Below are 19,104 nucleotides of genomic sequence, written 5' to 3' on the forward strand. Positions count from 1 at the left end.
AATGTAACTCTACAAAAACAACATTTCTATTTCCACACTACTGATGTGAAATTACTCCACATTTAGAGTGATTGAAGTCTCTTCAAGACTGTATGGATGAGCAAGTCTTACAGTATTACATCCCTGCTCCTCCTTCAGCATAGTGGATTTTGCAGTAAATCTGGCACTGCAATGTTGCAAAGTAATCATTACAAGACAAGGCTTAGCCCTTAACTCAAAAGACACAACCTTAGACAGAAAACTGAAATGAATGCTTTTAAACTCTAGTACTACTCCTCTTGGACTATTTAGAATATAATTGAAATGTCAGCACAAAAAAACTGTTTAAGCTAGAAAAGTGCACTGCGTGTAAGTAGTCAGTGCACATCTGCGGTATTCGGCACCAATATTCAAGCAACAATGCTCTAGTTTGTGTATTTTCTTAGATTTTTAGTATCTGTTGGGAAATAACAGCATGGATAACAGTATAATGAATGCAAAGCCTGTTCAGGTATGTTGTTGCATACTTTAAGACTTGTCCTAATCTTCAAGAGCCTTCCTACCCTGCAAGGTTTCGTAAATAGGAAATCAAGAAAACTTACTGAAATATTCATGATTTTGTAGCTTGTGTGATTTACCCTCCTTTGTGGTGGATGTGAATATAAATCTTTATTCTGCATCTTTAAATCAGAGTTAGCAGGCTGCATCTTTGCTCAAAAATAGCCCAAACACTTCCAACACAGGTATGCTCTGGAGTCTGCTTTTACAAGACTCGTCTTTTACGTACAGCACAGCCCTTGGCTTGCTATCTGAGGGGGGACAATTCTGATTTATCCTGTCAGGAAAGCCGGCTGCGGGCTGGGAGACCCTGGCGTGTGCACCCCCCTCGCAAGCTCCCCGCGCCCGGCCGGTTGACCTGGCCGCCGGCTGCGAGGGGGCCCCGCGCCCCTCGCCCTGCGGGGCCCGTGCGGGCGGCGGCCGGGCCCAGGGGCACGGGGCTCGGGGCTCCGGGCTCGGGCGCCCCCTGTCCGCAGCAGCAGCTCCGGGCGAGCCCCGTGCCCGCTCCCCCGTCCCGGCCGCCGCCGCCGCCGCCACCGCCTCCTTTCGGGGCGGGCCCTGGAGCCGCCTGTAGGCGTTTGCGGGGGAGAAGGGAAGATGGTGGCCGCTTCCTCCGCGGGCGGGAGCGGCGGCGGCGGCTCCGGCTGCTCCTGAGGCGGCAGGAGCGGGGCGAGGCTCCGCGACCCTCGGGGCGGCTGCGGGCAGGTGAGCGGCCGCGGGGGGAGAGGGGAGGCAGGGCCGGGCCGGGCCGGGCCGGGGGGGCCGGGCAGCGGGGCAGGAGGAGGGCAGGCGGGGGGCAGGGGGCCTGACAGGCGGCGGGACGGAGCGAAGCGGAGCGGAGCCGGCGCCGTGCCCGCCTTGCAGCGGCCGCGCAGCGGGGAGCGCCCTGCCCGGCCCGGCCCGGCCCGGCCCCGCAGCCCCTTCCCTCGCCCCTCGCTCCGGGGTTTTCCTCCTCGGCGGAGGGGAAGGGAAGGGAAGGGCCGGGCAGGGCAGGGCAGGGCAGGAGGCGCGGAGCCTTCCCCCAGCCCCGGCGAGGGCTCGGCTCCCTCCTCCTGCCCCGGCAGCGCTTCTGCGCCGCGGCGAGACATTGCACCGCGCAGGGCGGGGAGGGCGGGGGCGTGTTCTCGGCTCTTTTTTTTTTTTTTTTTTTAAATTATTATTTTTTATTTATTATTATTTTTTTATTATTATTTTTTTTTCTCCTGTTAAAACCCTCGCTCTTATCCCCGATTCCCGTGCTCCCCCTCGGCCGGCCGCCCGTCCCTCGGGACCGTGCCCGGCCCTCGCCCCGGCGGGGCGGTGGCGCCGCGGGGAGGGCGCAGGTGGCCGGCGGCGCAGGTGAGCGCCCCGCGGGCACCTCCCGCCCTTCCTTTTCCCCATTTTTTTTTTTTTTTTTTTTTTTTTTTTTCCCCTTCCCCGGGCACCCCCCGGCTCTGTGCGCGGGGCCGAGCTGTAAGGAGGGCAGCGCAGCGGCGTGGGGGCTGCCCGCTGCCCTGCGCCGACATGGAGGCGGGCGGCGCCATGGCTGGCAGGCGGGCACCGCGTCATGGCGGGAGCGGCGCGGCCGGGGGGGCCCCGCGGCTTGGCGCTGCCTCAGCGCCGGCCGGGGGCAGCGGGGGCAGGCCGCCCGCGGGGCTGTCCGCGGCTCGCAGCCTGAGCCAGGCGCCTGTCAGCGCCAAGCGTCCCCTTCCCAAAGGTTCAAGCACCGCTTCACGTGTCGTTGATGCGTCTGCCGCAGAAGGGGCTCAGAACCCGGGCAGAAGTAGGGGAGCGCACACCGGGCGTTGGCGCGAGGCGATCTTCGAGGGCCCTGCCAAGCCAGGCCGCTCCGAGATCAAATGCCTGGGCTGCGGGGATCTGCTGCTCCGGGGATCCGCTGTGGTCAAGCGTATCCCAACGCGGGCCGTTGCGCTGGCTCCAAACTTAACGCCCGTGGCTAAGCTTTTGGCTCTGCCACACCAGGGCTTAGCTTGTAAACAAACAGCGTGTTCGATTTGACCGCCTCTCTGCTTTTTTCCCCTCTCAGCTGCATCCGTGTGACTTCTGAGGGACTAGTATTCCCCTCTATTTGTAGTATTTTCTGGGCTTATTGTGACTTATAGCTCACCAAGCTAAATTTGAGCCTGCAGATGTTGCTAAAAAGGAAGCTATTTGCTTTTAATTACCTCTGATAGCTCTTTTCTTGTGTTTACCAAATTCAAGGTTAGTGAAAGTTTCTGCATCCCTCTTTTAAATGTAGTATGCCAGAAGTTAAGGGAGTAAACATTCTCTGTGCTTTAGGGGAAAAAATAATGATGGAATGCAAATTACCTCATATGTGTTTGGAAAATGACAATTTGTACTTTTTCTGAAGGCCATTATAACCAAACTTAAGTGACTAACGAGACTAGCGCATATATTTCAAATGCTTGTCTCAAAGAACACAAAACACACACACACGCGCACACACAAAATCCTGTTAGATAGCATATACTTTTATTATGTATGATGACTGTAAGTCTTTTTAATAAGTTCTTCAATAATGGGCTGGCTGGCTGCTTTTTACCATTCCAGTGGTAAAAATCTGATATGCTGGTAATGCATTCTGTCTTGAGTAGTTGTAGTGGTTTAACCCGGCCGGCAGCTCAACACCACACAGCCGTTCACTCACCCTCCTTCTCTGGGATGGGGGAGAGAAATGGGAAAGTGAAGCCCGTGAGTTGAGATAAAGACAGTTTAATAAGACAGGAAAATAATAATAACAATAATAATAGTGATGATAGTACTAAGAATAATAATGTGTACGAAACAAGTGATGCACAATGCAATTGCTCACCACCCATTGACTGATGCCCAGCCTATCCCTGAGCAGCTGGCGCTCCCACCCCTGCTAGCCACCCCTGTGTATTGTTCAGCATGACCCCAGATGGTATGGAATACCCCTTTGGCCAGTTTGGGTCAGCTGTGCTGGGTCTGTCCCCTCCCAGCTCGTGCTGCACTCCCAGCCTGCACACTGGCAGGACAGAGCAAGAAGCTGAAACATCCTTGGCTTGGTGTAACCACTGCTCTGCAACAATTAAAACATCGGGGTGTTATCAGCACTCTTCTCATCCTAAGCCAAAACATAGCACCCTAGCAGCTAGTAGGAGGAAAATTAACTGTATCCTAACTGAAACCAGGACAGTAGTACAATGGAAGAATCCAGGAGGGAAACCAATATACGATACTTCAGATATCTATGTTAAAATGGTTACTAGCATGCATAGCAGTAATAGCTGTAAAAATAACAAGAATTGCATTTTCTTTTAATTGGCTTCTAAATTAAGATGGACATTTTCTTAAATATAAATGGATAAGGATAACATTACATTCGACTGTTTCTTCTTAGGTTAAGGTTGGTTAAAGTAACTGTAATGAGATCTTGGGCCATGCACATTTGTTTTCTTGCTTGAGTGTTTGAATAATCAAAGGTTGTGTATTGGATTTCGTTCTGATTAACTCTTGTAGTCTCTTACGAGTGAAGATGTTTCCCAATTTTGATCAAGTTAGATGGTTAGCACAGAAGGATATACAAGTAACAATATGGATAGCATCCCTCTGATTCAACATGTATGAATTTTCATAGCGAGTAGCAGTGGCACGTATTGTTGAAATACAGTGCTTGGAACAGAATCTGTATAAATGTGGTCTTTCTTTGGTCTGTCTTTGACCACTGGAGAAGTGTGTTTGGAGTTCAGCCTTGGTATGCTTTAAGGACAAATAAGTTCCAAAGGTAGCTTTGATGTGCAGATCTGTGTTTGTTTAAATATAAAGAAGGAATAAAGTCTTAGCAGAATGAGGTGGGAAAGGTATAATTGCCAAACATTCAAGAGGAAGTTAAGGTAGTCTTTTGACTGTCATGTAAAAGATAGCCTCTCTTATTCGTAGAGTTTACAGATAAATTTCAGTGGCAGCTACAAGCATAGAGCATTCAGTATGTGTGTAAACTTTAATGTCTTTGGTAGTCTATATATTGTTCTCACATTGCAGGGCCTCCTTTCCTGTTGCAGTCAGTTCTGAGTGGAAAAAGGCAGCAAAAAGCATCTGTAACCTCTAACTTGGCTTCTTTTTTGTTCAGAGGTAATTTGTGCTGTAGAAATTTGGCTGGTGGAACTTTTTTTTTTTCTTGTGTTTGCTTGTCAACCTGAAGCATGTCACTGTCTTGAATGATATTCAAGATACTCAACATCTTGGTGTGGACAAGCTCTAAAAATGGGGTTCACAGTCATGTTATTAAGTTGCCTCCTATGCGAATTGCCACGTAGTTGTCCATTACTGCTTAATCATATTTGTAAAATGAGAATCACTTTGCTACACTGCAGCACAAGACCTGCTTTCCTCATATAGTGCTTATGTGAGACTGCAAACTGAAGTCTTTGGACTTTGATCTACTTCTTAGCTTCCGTCTTGCTACAAAAATCATCCCCCTCACAAACTCTGATATGCAAAATTCTTGTCCTTGGTTATATAAAAATGTGATGCTGCTTTTTTTCCTGTGTGGTAAAGAATTACTGTTGCTGGAAAAAATCCATTTGTGTGATGAGAATGACCATGCTTTGTTTTTGCAAAGTCGTGGAGCTGAAGGCTGACATTGGCTTCTGTGCAAACAGTTGTTAGAGCCTGAAAAGGTGAGTTCAAGACAGTTTCTGGGCTGTGAAATAGGTTCTGGTGGAGTGGGACTGCTTGTTGTTTAGTTATTCTTGTGACTACCTCTGTCATAAAATATGTGCATGTGAACATATTCTCAGGTTTTAGGAATACACTGGGGCATACGTTCCAAAGTGGGATAGAGCAGAAGGCTGAGGCTTGGTTAATATCTTGCTGTACTCCTGTGTTTCTCTTAAATGTTCTTCAAGGGTGTATCTGGGGTCCTGATGTTTACCGTCGGCTTTGGCATACAGGAAACTTAAAGATGTTTTTTAGAGTACCAAAGATTATAATGCTATTCTCTGCTTATGCATGTGACTCTTTTTTGAATAGTAAAGAGTAACAATCTCAGGGTTGTTGGTACAGGGAACAAGAAAAATATACCTACAGTTTGATGAATAAGGTTGGCTTGCATCTCATGAAACATTCCTTTTACTTTGTTTCAGTTAAATACATTGAGGCAATTCTGCCGGACTCTTCTTTGGCCTGTCTTCATTTTGCGACATTACAGTTCCTTTCCTTTGCTCTCAAAAACGTCTCTAAAGAGACTTGATGCTTTTCAAACATCAACCAAAAGCCTGTGCTTTTCTGTTTAAAAGATGTTACAAATAGTGTAAATCAGGGATTGACTTGCAAATTAAGGTGTTCAACTCTGGCAGCAAAAGCTGAGTTTACAATTACAAGTCTCCAAAGTAGTTGAAGCTTTCTTCCTCTTGAAATGAAAGTGTTTTCCAGTTCTGAACGAATTGCAGCTCTACTACAAAAAATAGCTATTTTTTACTAGCAAGGCAAAGAACCCCATGTTTTTTTCTTTCTCCCCAGACTTACTCATTTCAGTGATAGCTTTTGCCTTTCTAATTAATTACAGTCTTTGATCAGTAACGCTTAAGCTGAAGTCCAGTCGCTGATGCATTCTTCAGTGCTCCTCTTCCCCTTTGCGAGTCCTTCGCGTTGGGGCATTGTGTTACTGGTGAAAGCAAAACTTCCCTCCTAACCCAGCGGTGCTATTCCTGGTGTCACATAGCATGGCTCTAGCCTTCTTTGTTGTTCTTTGGGGAAGAAACTAGATTCTCACCCAGATAAGAAACCTGATGTAGGTTTCAATCTTGCAAGTAAGGTGTCTTCCTGTCTTGTCTCTATAATGTGGAAACTCTTTCTGCTATAAGAAGATGTAAAAATGTGGTTGAATGTAGGGAAGAGTACAACAACTAGAGAGCAGTTAGTTAGGAGCAGCATGTGATGAAAAAGACATTCAAGCACTTAATGTTTCAGGAAAATCAAGAAATCGAGGCAAACTATATCTAGATGTTTAAGCCTTGAAATTTCTGCAGGATGTCTGTCTTCATCTCATAGAGACTTATAGAAAGGAAACATAAGGCAAACTGCTGAGTCACGGCAACAGGTAGTTCAGTCAGTTACTCTAATCATTGAATGGGGCTATTGCAAAATCTGCAAACAGGTGTGGCCAGTTTTTTCGATAGTTGATCGACCAGCCATCCTTGGAAGTAACTGCAGCAGCTTGACTAGATCAGGGAAAAATTTAGACCAATGTCTTCGTTTTCTTTACGTTTTGAGTTCTTCCAATTACATTTTGAGTGTAACTGGCCGTAATGAATTTGAGTAGTGAATGACCCTAATGAGAATATAAACTGACGGATATCTGGATGTAAGTGGCAGAAAATTGTTGTGCTTGAAGGTAGTGTGAACCCAGCTATACTGAGTTTTGTGTGTGTGTTTTGTTTTCTTTTTGAAAGCACAGATGATATCTTTTCCAAGATTCCTAAAGTGATTGAAAGTATGCTGTATGTTTACCAGATGAAATCCCTACAAGGGTATGGGTAGCCTGAGAAATGTTTCATGCACATAAAGGATGTATCTTACAACTGTTAAGTTTTTGAAGACACTGAGGATGTGACTAAAGAGAGGAATATTTAAAGAAGTATATTTTAGGTTAGGGAGACCCATCTTTCTTGTCTCCTTTCTTCCTCTGCTGTTCACAGCTTACTTCTTAGGGAACAATTTCTAGTATAAGCTTCACTGTAGCTGCTCTGAATTATCCTTTGAAGCTTCTCTTTCCAGGTCCTGTAGAAGGAACTTATGAAAGCTAACCATTTGAGGTCAGGTTTTCTTTTCTGAACAGGTCCCAGAAACATCTACAAATTAAAATTTGGATATAGCAGGAGGAGGAAGAATAAAGTCACTTGCTTGTAAGCTTTCTAAATCATGATCCACTGTGATGTATAGATGTGGTTTGTTAATGAACTGAGTAGAATTTTAAAATGTTTTACTGGCGCATTATGCCTCATCCAGGTTTGTTTGCAGTTCTGAATATTAGAGGGTAAGCAGGACATAAAAGGGAGAACTTCCTAACTGCATAAGTATGTGACTGTTTTCTCAGAGTTCTGATTAAACCAGATAAAGCAAGTCTACCAGTCACCCATACAACGTTAATTTGACTCTTGAAGTTGATCCTCGCAGTTAGACTCATCAGTGAAAGACTAGACTTTTTTCTGACCTTAAAATTATGCATAATCTTGGGGATGCATTCTTACTGAACTTTTTATTTTTATTTTTTTATTTCTCTTGGTTTTACCTTAGGCTTGAAGTAGTCATTCTCACTATCTTTTTTTGTTGTTGTTGTTGTTTGTTTGTTCTCTGGATAAAATAGGAGAAGAGCATCATTAATGTCTTCTATACTAATAAACTACATAAGCAAACTCGAAGCCTTACTGGTACAAGAAAATCACAAGTCATAAGTAGAAACAAGCTTTGCAAACAAAAAATTGGTTTTGCTGACGGTGGTGTACCTGCTCTGGGGCTTATACTATAATACCTGTATGTCTCTGAAAATAATTCTTTTTTTTTTTTTTTTTTTTTTCACTTCTGGCTACGCTGGTACAACTCTTCTAGGGAAAAACTAAGCCATTAGCATTAGGCTTAATAAACGAAGGAGAAAGTTGTGCAGGAATAGGTAATCCAAAGAGTTTCTGTTTTCAAAAAACACCTAGTGTGTGCCTCATGCTTTCTTTAAAAAGGCAGTGTCTTTTTCAAACCGTGGTATATATACTTTTGCTGTAGATGTCATCTTGTAAGATAATTACATGTGAAGGCCTTAAGTTCCTTTGGATTATGATGACTCATTCACCATGAATGTAATGACTAATGTGACATTTCAGTTTAATTTAAAGAAAACAGAAGAAATGCTGCGCATAGTCATTTTTATAGTTTTTATCCTTTCTTCTGTGAGATTCACAGTACACGTATGTTGTTTGCACTGTTAACCTCAAAACCTTTGCTTCTTAATCTCTCTGAACTAAGTGATTCTGTTTGGAGGGAAAAAAAAATCTATAAATAAGTTGTTCCTCTAACTTTAGACTGCTTTTCTAGCTGTAGAACCAGATGATGAACAAATCTGAGAAAGAAAATTATACTTTGAGCCTCAAATGCCTTTTGTCTCTTGAACCTTTTAAAAAATCTCATCCTGAACTGGTATGCTTGCTTGACAGAAGTGAAAATTCTTTGTTGGCATTGGAGGTATTTTACCTGTGCTGTAAAGGCCCCAAAGCTTGAAAAGTGGCCTACAATACTTGAGACAAACTTGATGGATCATACTGCTGGTGATCTATCTATCTGTATATTTATTTATTTTCCCCTTCACTTAAAAAACAAACAAACAAACAAAAAACTATGGTGTTATTCAGCAGTGTATTTTGTTCAGTGGTTATTGACTTTGTCTTGAACAGAAATCTCTGAGTTGCAGAAGAAAACATTTTTCAGGTTTTGCTGTGAACATTTAGTCATCCTACCCAGCTTTTTTTAATCCTTGAGGAGTTTTCACACCTCTGTTCTATGTGTTGACTTTCCTCTAAGGGAAGACGACTGGATTGAACATCTGCATTAAAATACTTTGCTTTTGAGTTGTCCAGGTTGTTAAGTTCAAAGTTACTGCAGATGACTCTATCTGTGTTCCTTTTTTGTCAGTGCTCAGTGTTGGTGCTGCCTGCACCCTGTCAAAAAATGACAGAGCGAGAAGAAAAAAAAAAAAATAAATCTCAGAATTGAAAGCATTAAAACAGTGTTACTGAGGTCTGTGTGATTTCCTTTCTTTTGAGCGGGGACTGAAATGCTCTCACTATGTAACTGTTGGCCAACCTGTGTCTTACTGCAGACAGTAATACGTTAAATAACTGCATGGTGGATTTTGCAAAGTGAGAAATTCTGAATTTCAGTCCACCCTGAATGTAGCCTCATGCCTGTGTGTATGCCACTGTAACCAGGCATTGGCTTTAGTGATGGGTCTGTGCTGTTGTGTGAGTTGTGCGGGGAAATAAATCTTGGGAAAGGTTGTCTGTTTGAATTTTTTATCAGCCTTGAGAAAAACAAGAAAGAGATTGGTTCTCTAAATTGAATTTGACCTTTCCAAGATGATTTAATTAGAAATATAAATGCTGGCAATAGTAAATTACATCCACAATTGCCGTAGCCTTCTTTAGGAAACAAAACAGATTTTTTTCTTTCTAAGGGGACATGCTTCCTTTCTTCTTAATGTGTTACTAAACCACTTACTACATAAAAACATGCACGAACAGCATTCTAAATAGGAGTGCATATGTTAACATAAGCACTTTAAAGACAAGTTCATAATTTAAACTTTGACAGAAATAGCTATTTCAAATAGGGTAATAACAATAGTATGAGGGGCACAACAGGATTAAACAGTAAATCCACGCTGTGCACAATAGAGTATGACTTAATAACCAACTTTGCTTTCAGAATCCTATCATATGTAACTTCTAGGTTCTCTGAATGGATATTTTCCAGACTTTTAGACAGATACGTTGGATACTGCTTGTAATGTTGGCTGATTTATTTTAAAGTTATCTTTTCTTCCCTGATCTTTGTGTGTGTTGGTATATTCTTTGTAAGATCCGACTTAAGCAATCTTACTTTTTTAAAGTCTGTATAAAATCACTTTCCTGTAGATGTCTTGCCTGAGAACTCTACCACTGAGTAATACAGCATAGGTATTTTGATTGTTAGATAATAATATTACAAGGAAAGTCAAAATATGTGTAATCAACCTACACATTTACTTGCCGTTTGTTGAATGATAGGATTTAATGACAGAAAGAATCTCAGTTTGCTGTTCTTCAACAGCTTTTTTTTTTTTTAATTGCTTGAGGAAAATATTTACTGATACATTCATCTGTGCAAGTAGTAGCATCTTTCTAATACATAATCTTTCACAACTGTTTTCTTCAGGAGTTTGTATAATAAACAGCATCATTTCAAAACTCTAATAATCTTGCATTTGCGACATGCTCAGGCTTTAAAGGATTCAAATACTCTGTTTTCTTGAGTATATGCTCAGGAATATAACTGAGCACAACAAGAAACAAGGATTAGTAACTAAGGGCTTTCAAGAGATGGAAGTCTACATTTATTAAAATATATTGCAGAATTCAGAAAGGGGGAAAAGATTTTTTTGGTTTTGTGGTAGAAATTAGATGTTTTTGTTGCCTCACAAGTGACTGATCATTTTAGCATAAAAGAAATGAGAAAATATGCATCGGATTTTCCATAGAATAACTTTCTTGCCTGTGAATAAAAATTACTTTTGTCAGAATGAACTTTGGTAATATTTTCATGTTTATTCTGGAGAATGAGTTACAGTCGTAATGAAGAGTTTGAGTCACTTCTAATGTATGCTTTGAAGGTACGCATTTTACTTGATGACTTTTATTTGTAAACGTTTTTCCATTTCCATACTTTTAATATTGAGATCCCTTTCATATCTGCTGGGTGGCTTTGGTCCCTTTCATCTGGCCTTTGGAGTTTTGGAGTGCGGCTGCATGGATCTTCTCGTGAATATCCTTCAAAATAAGTTAGAAAAAGCATGAGAGGCAACTGTTGCCTGTTACTGTACTTCCTGAGGTTGCCGTGATCCGTTTTTTTTACTATCATTTATCTAGGAATATGTTAAATATTAAACGAAGGGCTTATCTTCAGGAGGTTTTGCTACAACGTTTGACAATGCAGGAAGCAGTTCTGAAAACTGAAGGCATACGATTTCAGGCATTACACGCCTGCCTAAGCTTTTCACGCTGTGTGTTTGTAGTAAGTTCATTACCTCAGCCACTTCACAGGTCACCTTGCAGAGGAGTCGCTCTGAGGCCTAGCTCATACTCCTTCCGCGCTTGCTGCAGATGTGCTAGTGCAAACCCTCACTGCAAAACCATGCTGCAGATCAAGATTATGATATGGCTGGTGCTGCATGAAGAACAGAAAGACACTTCCTCCACTGGGCTCCTTACTGCTGAAGCATAAAACAAAAGACATGAATATTCTAACTTCTATCAAGCATGTGGTTTGGGCCTTTTCAAGCCATCTTGGCAAAAGAGTGTTTCTTAATGAGGAATTGGCAAGAGGATTAAAAGACAGACTTTCTGAAGTGTTAATAAACTCCTGCCAAGCTTGAAAAGCAGCAGAGAAAGAATGAAAATGCTGACGTGAAACTGAGTGATTTGAGGCTGCCGTCAAAGGCCAAATAGAAATGTGAGTCATCCTCTTGATAACTGGGGGTGTTTAGTGGGGTGGGGATAGGCTCTGAAGCTCTGAAAGTGTGGACGAAGGAGCTTGTGTTTGACGCGATAAAGATGTCAGAGGAGAGATCGAGAGAGAAGAATGACAGTCTACAGCCTCCTGCAGCATTTTTTCCCCAAAAGATAAAAACGAGGAAACCAGTGTTCCTTCAAAGCCAGTGAAAGAGACACGCTAGGTCTGTGGAGCCCTGTTTATGGAGATTTCAAGAAGCATTTGGTTGATTGTGTTGTGGACCATTAGCAGAAATGAAATTGAAGGATGATTCTGGCAAAATAGTTCCAATGCTAATACTTAACTTTCAAGTGCCTGGTAAACAGAACTTGTGGGTGACCTCTGAGATGCTTTTGAAACAGAACATCTTTTCCTCTCTCCTTTCGATTTCTCAAAAACAAAATGCAGTCCAGCCCTGCCCGCTCAGAGGAAAAAAAAAAAAAAAAAAAGGCCCAAGAAGCTACCAGAAAAACAGTCTAGGAGATTTTGGGCTCCCAGAGGGCACTTAACCACTGGACTATTGTCTCTTGACTTTTTCTTTACTGTTTTATTTTTGTTTCAGGCTACTATATTTGGCTTTGCTCCAGCAGAGTTTCCAATTACAGAAAGCCTTCTCTAACAAAGAATGTTTCCAGGGCTGCAGATGTTTCAGTCATTACATAAAACTGAGCATGGCTAACCTTTAAAGCTTGCAACTGGGCAGTAAGTACATTTTATAATGTACTTTTCTTGCTCTGAGAACTAGCATTGTTATCTTTCTTATTAATCTTCTTATAATATTTTTATTAATAATTTTTTCTTTTGGACTCTTTCTGCCCAGTGTCTGGAGTAGTTATTTTCTGCTACATTAAAGAACAGTTTGGATACAACACTGATAAAACAAGATGAGACTGGTTTATTAAATGAGTATAGCTGAACTGCTTGCTGATTATCATTCTTCCCTTCTCACATCTTTTCCATTTCTGCTTTCTGTCCTTGGCAATAGATCTTCATTTACTGGTACCAAACTTGCTTTCATTGATTCCAGCTGTTTCTCTTCCAGTCCCTGTAGGTCACTTCAGAATTTGTGTTTTGGCCTCGCAGTCTGTAACCACTCCAATTTTTATACCACTGGACAACTTGGAATTACTGTGCAATAGAAAAAATGAACTATAGAGTATGGCAGAGAGAGACTGGTGTAGGTTTTGTTTCTTACTGCCCCAATCCTCCCCGTCAAAGTAAGATGTTTCTGAGTGGCATTTTCACGCTTGTGACCGTCCTGGGTCACAGGATCTGTTAACTGAGTGTCATTTTCAGTCAGTTGTAATTCATAAATAGCTGTTCAAGCTGTTACTGCACAACTTCACTTTGAAAGCATTGCTGTGTTTGACACAAGCTTATATATCATAATATCATTGGCTCACAGTTTTGCAGCAACAGTAACTGGTTTTGCTGGCAATCTCAAAAAAAAAAATCTGACTAAAAACACAGTTAAAAAAAATGTGATGTTTTTATTTCAAATATAATGTTTTCAGTAGTTTATTTTTGTCTCGACAGAGTAATTCCAACTTATTAAAGTTGAAAATTTGTGACTAGCTCCCTCTCTTGATTATTTTTGTTAAAGCAATCCAAGGAATTGCACGTAGGACAGGAAAATAAAAATCCAAGGAAAATTCAAGGTAATTAAGAACAATAATATATTTTGTTCAAGGGTAAAATTATTTTAAATGGTTTCTATTTAGTCCTAAAACAGACCAGAAAAGCTGTTAGACTTCTCAATAATAAAATTGATGCTTCAGTGGCAGAATATATATGCCTCACAAAACTAGCGAGTTAGGTAATTATCACTTATTACACTAGTGGATTTACAAAACTAAGTTCATTTCCTCACCATCCCTTCTTCATATGAAGCACGCTGTTCTCTCATTTCAAGCCAAGCTTGAAACTGAAAAAGAAAAACTACATTGGAAGAGTAGAGGCACCTGTTTCCCATTATACACGTGGAGTATTTTCTGCTAGTGGTGCTCATGAAAATGTCAGTAATAGCCAGAGATACCAAATGCCTGCCCCAGTGAAGTTTTAAAGAATTTTTGATGTCTATAGCCATCTTAAATGTTATGAAAACTAAAAGTGTGGAAAAAAAAATATATATTATTTTCCCCACCTGTGGTGTTTTAACCTTTGGTCTTTGGGTTTTAAGAATGTCTGCTAATTTGGTGCTGGGTTTTTGTGTTTCATCAAGTTGTAAAGTGCAGTTTATTTTCTAGTATTTCAGAAGCTTAACACAAAAGGGGTTTTGTTCTCAAACATCCAGTTTGCAGAACTATGTTGCTTAACTTATTTCTAGAAGTGAGGGTGGGGAAGAGAAGACAGGTTTGATCTAATTGTTTCTAGGCTTGGTGCCTTTGTTTCCATAGGATTTTTTTTTTACAAGAGGTGGTTTGATGTGATTTTTCTGTTACCTTCATAGTGTAATGCCCTAATCTACTTTGAAGGCATTAGAAGACTTTCCTGTCAAGTTGATTGCATTTGTTTTATGCCTGAATTTTATGCATGGAAAACAATCAGGTACACAAACAGCTAGTATGAAGTTAACTTTTGTTCTCCTTTGAATATGTTCAAACTTCCAGCAATCTAGCATAAAAAGCCATTGTTTATTACTTGCAGTACCAGACCTGGACCCAACTTGTTTTCTGGGTGAAGTTCAATTACCTGATAAAAGGCCATGCCATAAGAATAATTCATTAAATGGACATGCCTTTTGTCTTTCACCTTGTCCTTAAATTTGCTTTTCATTTTAACATAGACTTCTATGAGATAATCAGCTTGTAGCTTGTAAGGTCCTTCAGTTGTGCAACCATTACATTCTCAAATGTTTACTTGAAAACTGTTATGAAGGAATGGCCCGCTATTTGCATATGTGCATGTTCAGACCCAGTCTCGGGTGACATGCAACCATTCTTGTTCCACAGCTGGTTCTGTTAAGACAGGTAGAAGTGGGGCATTGCATGTCTACAGAGTTATTTTTGCAACTCTAGATTTTTAAATGATCTTGCGATTTAATCAAGAGACTGCAACTGCTGTTACATTTCATGATTTATGACAATGTGTTATGCATTCCAAAAAAAGAGTCTTTAAATGCACATCTAGGAAGTATTTTTCTTCTGTTGCAGATTGTATGCAGCTAATAAGCAGTGGACTACATTTTTTTTTTCTGTTTTAGTCCTGGTCGGTATTAATGGTATGCTGTGTTACTTTACCTTTTGTTGTTAATAGACGTGGTGTGTCCTTAACGTATAGTAAAGTGTGCTTCAAAGAACTGATAGAGACATGTCTGTACGATTTCCCTATGTGTTGCTAATGACATTTAAGTGTTTGATAACACTGCATCATTCAGGATGAACTAGTTCAACATTGTTTAATATTCCAGTTTTGCTTTGTAGTAGTATTAAACCATCATCTGTGATGCACGTGTAAGGCCTGATTTATGTTGTCAAACTTGTACCAAACTTGGATGTATGGGCTGGAGTTGTATAGGGAAATGGTTTAGTGGGGACTGTTAGCGTTAGGTCAGAGGTTGGACTCGATGACCTTCAGGTCTCTTCCAACCTAGAAAATTCTGTGATTCTGTGAAATGGGCTTGCTTGGAAGTGGCGAAGTATGGACTAGCATGCTGATGTGAGTGATATTAGTGAAGATATGTTGGGATGGACAAACAGCAGGAATGCAAGCTCTTCGGAACTTGTGTATACTCCAGTACGTTCTGGGTCTTACACTGCAGCATTGGTGACTCTTTGCATATGTTGCTTACACTTAAGGCTTACATGGGTACATCCGTGTGCTAAAATCACATCTGTATGTTGTGTTAAAAAAAAAAAATAAAAATCCAAACAAGTTTTGATTGCCAAGTATAGTCCATGATTGCATTCCTGTTTGCTTTTCCAAGTGACTTTGATTATTAGCTCCTGCCTCTTAAAATCCAGTTAAAGAAAGACTAAATCTGAGGCACATAAAACAAAAGCAATCATTCTCTTTTCTTGAATACAGTTAACAATAAGAACTGCCTTCACTGTATGCTTTCTGGGGTTATGAAATACAACTAGGGAATAGTTTAAAAAACAGAAGAAAGCAGTACTGTTGGTGCAATATTGTGTTGTCAATGCAATATTGTTGATGCAATTACACCTCTGTGAAGTTCTAAAAAAAAAAAAAAAATTGTATTTATAGTATTAGTACACACTTTATAAGCAATGGTAGTTTCAGTCCTTTCACAACTGTATTGCTATTTTTTTTTTTTAATTTTATTTTTTAATAAATGGCCGTAGAGATAAAACTCCTAGGTGTCCAAATCCTTGCTGGCGGTCAAACTTGCTAAGTTCAGGCCCTAAGGTTCTAACTTCTCCTGTCCAAAGAAACTTCTTCACACAAATGTTGCCAACCCTTTATCTTTACAGCTGCTGTGAAATATTACTTAAAGATTTTGGCATTTGAAATGGAGGAGCAGGGGAAAGCTGAAGGGTTAGTGCATCCTAGCTGTACCTCTTTTCCATTTTCAGTTCTAGAGTAGCTGTTGCCACTTTACTTCAAGAAGAGTGGTTGTCTTGCTGATTACATATTTAAACTCCCTAATGTGTGTGTTTGCTGTGTAAGGCTTTTAATGTGAATCAGGAACATTACCAAAGTGACTCTTTAAAAGAAATTCTGGACTAGTTGCTGTGGTATAAAGCTGAAATTTAAGAAGCATCAGTGAAGATTCTTTTATACAAATGGGAAACAAATTGTTCTTCCTGTTCCGTAGCAATTACTCTCAGCACAAGATAAAAGAAATCGCTGTATGAGTAAAGAAGAATAACCAGATCTCTCCCCCTTCTGTACTACAGCAAGGAGCATTTCTTTTTGAATGTTCATAAAGGTAAATAAACTGCCCATATCTTTTCTCCCTACTGATTAGTACACTGGAAATAATGGAGAAGTTACAAGAATAAAGACTTGGTTACATAGCTTAAGCTCTATACCGGGTAATTGGTTGTTTATGGTAGTCTTTGTGTGGTCTATGAAGATTTGCCTAGTGCAGTGGTTGAAAAAGCATACTAAATTTTCTCTCGTACTTGGATTGTAGCCAGCAAATTTTCCAAGTGTTGCAGATGACCTCCTGACACGCTGCCTTGTATCCAACCACTAGAGTCTATGTCTTTTAAATTAGTTTAGTGAATTCAGTATCCTTATCTTTCTTGATCTTTAAGCCAGCTCATTTTAGGAACAAATCCAGAGGATAGAATGTGTGTGCATTTTTCTTCTAACTTGTTTACTGCCAATAGCCAAGTATAATTCGTTTACACGACAGAGCATTTGTGTAGAAGTCCTGAGCTGTGTTTAACATCTATGCTTAAAACTCTTAATTGTGTAGGCTGATTGCCTTCAAAATCTGTCTTTCAACCACAGTCCACAAAAAATGCTGAAGTTATTCTAGAGTCTGGAATGAAACTTATTTCCTTTGCAGTCTTGTTACAAAAATATTTTCTGTTTTGAGGAAACTATGCCATCTTTTATAAGTTCTTCAGTCATTTACAATTGAGTAAATTGTAAATAGTAAGCAGTTTCCACTCATTGTGGTTCTTGGAGACTGGTAGCGTCTGAAAGAAGATAGAAGTAAATAGATTGCAAAGTTGCGTTAGTCATTTATCACTTGCAGAAATATCTTTAAACTTTCAATTCTTTGACCATCGGTTCATCAGTATTTTCATTTAATGACATTTCTGGACTTTGATTATATTGAAAATAGGCTGAAAAGCTGTCATTTTGTTTTTGTGATTTAGAATCGTAGAATATGCTGAGTCAGAAGGGATCCACAGGGATCCTCGAGCCCAATTCCTGGCTTCACACAGGACCACCCAAAAATCAGACCATGTGTCAGAGCAGTGTCCAAACGCTTCTGGAAGCCCAGCAGGCTCAGTGCCTTGACCACTGCCCTGGGGAGCCTGTCCCAGGGCCCGACCACCCTCTCAGTGAAGGACCTTTCCCTAACACCCGTCTGAATGTCCCCTGATGCAGCTTCATGCTGTTTAGGGTCAAGAATATCGCAGTTACGGCTCTTCATGTGGGTGATGAAGGGAAGGGTGGTAGGTTTGGGGAAAGATTTGGTCTATCTTACAAGTCTTCAGCTTTTTCAAAGATGTGTTAATTAACAGAAGTACAATGCATTAGTAAGCAGTGAATTGAGTTTTTCGGTTGCTGGAAGATTTGCATGTGCCTTTTCTCTAAAACTCTTTTCTCTCAGATGTTAGGCTCTTACTAATCTGATTTCATTTATTCCTAGGGGACAACTGCTTTGAATTTTGAAACAGAGTTTTATAAAACAGAGTTCAACTTAATTTCATAGGCTTTTTACTGAGTACAAAATAAACTTTGGAAGAAAATTTAAAATTCAGTTTGTGTTTATTATACATAGTAATTTTTCTAGGGAGGTAATAGTGTTCTCAGAAAAGAGTAAATAAGGGGCTTTTAACACCACTTTGTTTTTCCATGTTTTTGCCATTGTTTTCCATCCAACACCAAGATATTACCAAGGTATCTTTTATTTATTTATTTATGTATTGTTTTGCAGAGGAATGGGATGTCAATAAAAATGGCTAGATATTTAGGGTTACAAGTTTTCCTGTTGGCCTTGCGTGAGTAAGTTTCTGTACATCACAGTACTGATAGTGGACAGCATCTTTTGAAATTTCAGTGGGGAAAAGTTGTCACGATTCTACAATATTTATGATAAAAGGTCCTTTGCAAGTATGTTTGTTTCCTTGTCAATTGAGAGTAGTGTTCCTGCCAATTCTTGTGTGAAGTATTACAAAAATACTGGAAAATAGCAGTGAATTCATCTTGCTGCCATACAAGTCATACTTTTTTTTTCCCTGCAGTTCAGAAAGCAAAATATTCTCAGACTAACTGAAGCCTGCTGAAGATCTGTTCCTGTTTGTTTTGGTGGCTGTCTGGTAGTTTGTAGCTTAGCATGTATTTACATTTATACAATCTTGCATTTAAGAAGATGGCCATGGCTTAATTAAGAGCTATACATTCAAGGTCTCATTTGAGAGATCCTGTTGCTTTAAATCTCTCTGAAATAGGATAATATGTTCTGGAAGAGCTGTGTTGTAGTGCTTATTTGAAACTTTACTTATCCTCGTGGAAAAGGAAAGGAACTGCTGTGAGCGTCTCAGAACATTTTGGAAAACTCCCCCAGTGTTGTGCTGACACAAGAGGCTTCTCTTTCTCAGCTGAATTGTCTGGTGACTGACGTCTACCTGCCACATGTTACAGAGAGTTTCTGTGAACTAA

At 40.6% G+C, this 19,104-nt stretch overlaps 1 protein-coding gene across 3 annotated transcripts in view; it reads left to right on the forward strand.

Annotated features, from left to right (window-relative positions):
* The first annotated feature begins 1,116 nt into the window (after positions 1-1,116).
* DENND4C (DENN domain containing 4C) overlaps positions 1,117-19,104 on the forward strand; it is a 70,698-nt gene continuing 52,710 nt past the window's right edge. For all 3 annotated transcript variants that reach the window (XM_082783591.1, XM_082783592.1, XM_082783593.1), the window contains exon 1: positions 1,117-1,242. The gene's annotated coding sequence lies outside the window, so the exon portion shown is untranslated. The remainder of the gene's footprint in view (positions 1,243-19,104) is intronic.

The sequence above is a fragment of the Aythya marila genome (genome assembly GCF_965140915.1).
Source record: "Aythya marila genome assembly, chromosome: Z".
Classification (NCBI taxonomy): Eukaryota; Metazoa; Chordata; class Aves; order Anseriformes; family Anatidae; genus Aythya; species Aythya marila.